The sequence below is a fragment of the Bubalus kerabau genome, chromosome 1 (genome assembly GCF_029407905.1).
Source record: "Bubalus kerabau isolate K-KA32 ecotype Philippines breed swamp buffalo chromosome 1, PCC_UOA_SB_1v2, whole genome shotgun sequence".
Classification (NCBI taxonomy): Eukaryota; Metazoa; Chordata; class Mammalia; order Artiodactyla; family Bovidae; genus Bubalus; species Bubalus kerabau.
This window is the reverse complement of record NC_073624.1, coordinates 277,409,070-277,415,287: the sequence shown is the minus strand read 5'-3', so window position 1 is coordinate 277,415,287 and position 6,218 is coordinate 277,409,070. Positions and strand designations below refer to the sequence as shown.

The window sequence follows — 6,218 nt, the reverse complement described above, 5'->3', positions numbered from 1 at the left end:
ACAGGAGAAGGAGGCCAAGGCCCAGGAGAAGGAGAGAAAGAAAGAGACAAGGCATGCCCAGATGCTGGCCGCCCTCCAGAGAAGCCCTATGGCAAACCCTGAGTCCTTGAGGGACAAGGCATGAGACAGATGCCTGATCTGTAGACAGGTGGGGCATTGGGCCAAAGAGTGTCCAAACCGTGACAAGTCTCCTAGAACGGCTTGCCATAAATGCCATCAACTGGGACATTGGGCAGCACTCTGCCCTCGGGACCCAAGAGCCTCAAGGTCAGGCACCAAGCCTACCCTCACGATGGTTCAAGAGGACTGAAGCGGCCCGCTCCAGCCAGTCCGCCTGTCACAGATAACCATCACGGGGCTGGAGCCAAGGGTGCAACTGGATGTGGCAGGTAGGTCCGAGAATTTCTTGGTTGACACAGGGGCTACCTACTCTGTCTTGATCTCCTACTCCGGAGCCTTCTCCTCCCAAACCTGTACCATTTTGGGTGCTACAGGAAAAGCAACTACTAAAAGATTCACCCGAGTACTTCTTTCTTGCTGGGATGGACAATTATTTTCCCACCAGTTTTTGGTGGTCCCTGAGTGTCCTACCCCCTTATTGGGAAGAGATATACTCACTAAACTGGGGACCACCCTTGTGATGGGAAGTTTTTCAGCCCCTAGAGCTCTACAGCTCCTGGCTACTACTGAAGAACCCATTACACCTTCAATAGAGAGGGACCAAAAACTATGGGAAGACGAAATTAACCCTCAGGTGTGGGATCAGGGGATTCCTGGACGAGCCCACCAAGCTGAACCAGTCATCATTGTCCTCCGAGATCCCACTCGGTTTCCTAACTGGAAACAATATCCTCTCAAAAGAGAGGCTTGGGAGGGACTACAGCCTTTAATAAATAAATTCCTTGCTTGTAGGCTATTGGTCCCTACCAGTTCGCCATGTAACACCCCAATCCTCTCAGTAAAGAAAAAAGACGAAACCTGGCGAATGGTTCAAGATCTCCGGATTATAAATGAAGCTGTAGTTCCCCTCCATCCCACAGTACCCAATCCCTATGTAATCTTGGGAGAAATCCTACCCAGTGCCAAGTGGTTTACAGTCTTGGATCTCAAAGATGCATTTTTTTGCATACCACTGGCTAAAGAATCCCAATACCCTTTTGCCTTTGAGTAGGAGGCCCCAGGAGAAAAACACCAACAGATGACTTGGACAGTATTACCTCAGGGGTTCAGAGATAGCCCCCACCTGTTTGGACAGGCCCTTAGCTGGGATCTCCTAGATCTGGACCTGGGACCTAATGGGAAAATATTACAATAGGTAGATGACCTACTAATCTGCTCTCCAGATGAGAAAAGCGCCCAACAACATGCAATACAGGTTCTAAACTTCTTGGCAGAAAGGGGATATAAAGTCTCCCGTACTAAGGCACAGATGGTCGAGACAAAGGTCACTTACCTGGGAATTCAGATTACACATGGGTCCAGGAGGCTGTCCTCTGATCAGGTACAAGGAATCCTCCAGTTGCCCTCCCCCATGACTCGAAAACAATTGCGAGCTTTCCTGGGGCTAACTGGTTATTGTAGAATCTGGATACCCAACTATGGTCTAATTGCCCAGCCCTTATATGAAAGCTTAAAGGGATGAGATGATTCAATCCCACTGATGTGGAGAACTCCTCAAAAAGAGGCAGAGGCTACACTAAAACAGGCCTTAACTCAGGCACCTGCCTTGAGGTTGCCAGACCCAGAAAAAGCATTCCAACTTTATGTCCATGAAAGAGAGGGAATAGCCTTGGGAGTGTTAACTCAAAGGTTGGGATCTGAGCCCTAGCCTGTAGCTTACTTATCCAAGAGGCTCGATCCAACTTCCCAAGGTTGGCCTCCCTGCCTTCGAAATCTTGCAGCTATCACAATCATGATAGAAGATGCTTTAAAACTCTCCTTTGGGGGCAAACTAACTATTTTTACCAGCCACCAAGTAAAACAACTCCTAAATGGGAGAGGCCATTTATGGATGTCTGATCAAAGAATCCTCAGATATCAAGTAATGCTGATGGAAAATCCAGGCCTCACTATATCCACCTTGTGAGGTTCTTAACCCAGCCACCCTCCTACCTACCCCCGAGGGCTCTCTCCCATTTCACTCTTGTCTAGAAACCTTGGACCACTGGACAAAACCCCGAGAGGGATTGTCAGAAGATCCTACCTCTTCCTAGATCCAGAGGTTCAGACCCTCCAGTCTTATACCATAGCCATTGGGCAATTCCAACAGGATATATGCTTGTGGGGTATGAACCAGGACCCAAAAGATTCTAAAGAGTCACCACTATATGCTCCAGGGACTCAAGTCCTAATTAAAGTATGGAAAGATGGGTCCCCAAAGGCTGAACTCCAGCCCACATGGAAGGGCCCCTACCCTGTAATACTTTCTACCCCCACAGCAGTCAAGGTACCAGGACATGACTCCTGGATTCACTACTCATGAGTCAAGCCATGGAAGAAAACAGAAGAGGACACTCAATACACCTGTGAGCCCCTGGGAGATCTCAGATACCTATTCAGGACTACAAATGAGCACCATTCTAATGAACACGCCCAAAATCTGGTTTCTGGGGATAAGATTTCTCAGGATAACTCTAAGGAGCCAACACAGCTTGACAGAGACTGTACTCCAAAACAGACAGGAGATAGATCTTCTGATCCCTGAACAAGGAGGGACTTGAGCCATCCTGGCCATGTGAATTTAAAATTGACCAATGTCCCTACTAGTCCTTGTTATGCTATATTGATGATGCCTATGATTATTTCCATGTACTGTCAATTGTCTAACCTGTTTTGTCTCTGCCCAGGTCAACCAGCTACAACATGCAGTGCCAGTTCAACAAAGATATAAAACTACAGCTGACCATGGAAAATATCACACACCCTTGGACACCGCTATAAGGACTCTGAGGATTGAGACTAGCAAGAGGGGGAGGCCCAATACCCCTCACCGCCCCAGTTCAGCAGGAAGTAGCCAGAAAGACCTTGATGCCCCTATTCCCAAAGAATTGGGCCTCCCATCTCTTGAGGGGGGAATGTTAGGTAGGTAGAATAGGGAAAAGGAGTCCAAAATGGTGGTGGCTAAAAACAAGGAAGGTCAAAGGAAGGTCCAAGGACCAGAGTGAAAACTTCAGGCAGAACAAACAGCACTCCTGGCTAAGCCCAATTTGCACAGGGCAGGGCCAGGTGGAGGAAAAAACATAAAAGGAGGAGCCAAAGCGCTTTCTCTCGGACTCTCTCTCCCGCGTGCGTGCGCTCTTCTCTCTCTCTCTCTCTTTCTCTCTCTCTCTCTCCTGCTATCTTCTAAATAAAATAGAGCTGTAACACTGATTTGCCTAAGAGCTGTAGCACAATTTGTCCAAGACCCGAGAGCTGTGACGCGCCGAGGGCTTTAATGTCCGTTGCTCCAAATCTTTGTTGTGACGAGACAAAGAACTGAGGAACATACACTCGCGTGACATTTTCATATGTCTTTCATATTACATTCTTACTTCCTTAAACTCGCATATTTTATGCTATTAAAATGTGTTTCTTAAAAAACCCTTTACTATAAAAGTCACCATTATTAAATCATAGAACACAATAAATGCTCTTCAAATAATTAGGTCAATAAATGCGGGAAAGAAGGGTGGTAAAGGCTACAGCATAATCCTCTTAGTCAAAGATCAAATACATCTAACTAGCCTGGAGGGGAGGGCTTCAGCAGAACACAAGCTGTCCTTACAAAAGACTAACAAGAGTAATAATAATGAAGATAATTACAGTAAAGCTCCAATTTGAAAATTCAATTAAATTGGAAGCCAAGGAAAATTGCTAAGTGTAGAGCAAATATCTATTTCTGGTTTAAACTGTAGAGAGTGAATTAAAAAGGTATAAAAAGAGTGCTTTACTACAGTACCACAGTGTGACTTCCCTGGTGGCTCCAACGGTAAAGCGTCTGCCTCAGACCCGGTTTCAATCCCTGGGTCGGGAAGATCTCCTGGAGAAGGCAATGGCATCCCATTCCAGTACTCTTGCCTGGAAAATCCCATGGACGGAGGAGCCTGGTGGGCTACAGTCCATGGGGTCGCAAAGAGTTGGACACCACTGAGCAGCTTCACGTTCGCTTTACTACAGTACAGATGAGGAAAAGTGACGCTTCGAACAAGAGTTCCAGGGGACCTTCCTGACCCAGGGATCAAACCCAGGTCTGCATTGCAGGCAGATTCTTCACTGTCTGAGCCACCAGGGAAGCTGTAGATTTACTCTTAAGTGTACACAACGTGATTGTGCCTCACTCAAGGAACCTTTGCTTTTACAATGGGGTGGGGGTGGGGCGCGGAGGGGGAAGAGAATATACACCTCCAAGTGGAAATATTTCACCAAGCATTTGACTGCTTTTCATTGTTGATGCAAAATAACATTTGCATTAAGGCAGCACAGGGCACCTCTAATGACGCTCAGTGGCATCCAAGTAATACACAAGGTCCTTGGTTGCCCTCTCATCAGCTTGTTCTTTGAAGGTGAATCTGCTGTCTAAAATAATTTGGCTGTGCAATATTTTTAAAAAGTATGCCATCTCTAATCTGAACAATGGAGAAGGCAATGGCACCCCACTCCAGTACTCTCGCCTGGAAAATCCCATGGGTGGAGGAGCCTGGTAGGCTGCAGTCCATGGGGTCGCTAAGAGTTGGAAACAACTGAGCAACTTCACTTTCACTTTTCACGTTCATGCATTGGAGAAGGACATGGCAACCCACTCCAGTGTTCTTGCCTGGAGAATCCCAGGGACGGGGCAGCCTAGTGGGCTGCTGCCGTCTATGGGGTCACACAGAGTTGGACACGACTGAAGCGACTTAGCAGCAGCAGCAGCAATCTGTACAAACGTATAAAATGCAATTTATAACCTTTATTAAGAGACCTGAGTTTGATCCCTGGGTTGGGAAGATCCCCTGGAGGAGGGCATGGCAACCCACTCCAGTATTCTTGCCTGGAGAATCCCATGGACAGAGGAGCCTGGCAGGCTCCTAAGTCGCTAAGATTTGGACATGACTGAGCAACTGAACTGAATTGAATTATCTAATATTTGGTAATTATTAAAGTCTGATTTGTTCTTTTGAAGAAATATTCATCAGCCATATTATGAATATTATGTAAACACAAAGGGAAAGTTTTAGAAGAAGAAGACAGCATGGCTTACTGATTAAAACAGTGGGCATCTGAACCAGATTGACTACATTTTAAAAACATCTGCTTTTTAATAGCTAAATATCTTGATAACCTTTTGGATTCCCAGCTTTCTTAGTTGAGGAATAATGCTAAGTCACTTCAGTCGTGTCCAACTCTGTGCGACCCCATAAACGGTAGCCCACCAGGCTCCCCGTCCCTGGGATTCTCCAGGCAAGAACAGTGGAGTGGGTTGCCATTTCCTTCTCCAGTGCATGAAAGTGAAAAGTGAAAGTGAAGTCGCTCAGTCATGTCCAACTCCTAGCGACCCCATGGACTGCAGCTTACCAGGCTCCTCCGTCCATGGGATTTTCCAGGCAAGAGTGCTGGAGTGGGGTGCCATTGCCTTCTCAGTGAGGAATAATAGAATTGACTTAAAGCTTTTCTGAGACTCAAAAGGATAGTGTCTCATCTATTCTTTTTTTCTTTTTTTTTTAATTTTATTTTTAAACTTTACAATATTGTATTAGTTTTGCCAAATATTGAAATGTATCTGCCACAGGTATACATGTTTTCCCCATTCTGAACCCTCCTCCCTCCTCCCTCCCCATACCATCCCTCTGGGTCGTCCCAGTGCACCAGCCCCGAGCATCCAGTATTGTGCATCGAACCTGGACTGGCGACTCGTTTCATACATGATATTATACATGTTTCAATGCCATTCTCCCAAATCTTCCCACCCTCTCCCTCTCCCACAGAGTCCATAAGACTGTGCCATACATCAGTGTCTCTTTTGCTGTCTCGTACACAGGGTTATTGTTACCATCTTTCTAAATTCCATATATATGCGTTAGTATACTGTATTGGTGTTTTTCTTTCTGGCTTACTTCACTCTGTATAGTAGGCTCCAGTTTCATCCACCTCATTAGAACTGATTCAAATGTATTCTTTTTAACGGCTGAGTAATACTCCATTGTGTATATGTACCATAGCTTTCGTATCCATTCATCTGCTGATGGACATCTAGGCTGCTT

At 46.0% G+C, this 6,218-nt stretch overlaps 1 long non-coding RNA gene across 1 annotated transcript; it reads left to right on the top strand.

Annotated features, from left to right (window-relative positions):
- Positions 1-303: 303 nt before the first annotated feature.
- LOC129642314 (uncharacterized) lies at positions 304-3,484 on the top strand. The gene is made up of 3 exons (XR_008709617.1): positions 304-389; positions 2,439-2,525; positions 2,847-3,484. It is a non-coding gene; the product is annotated as an uncharacterized LOC129642314 (long non-coding RNA).
- Positions 3,485-6,218: the final 2,734 nt, after the last annotated feature.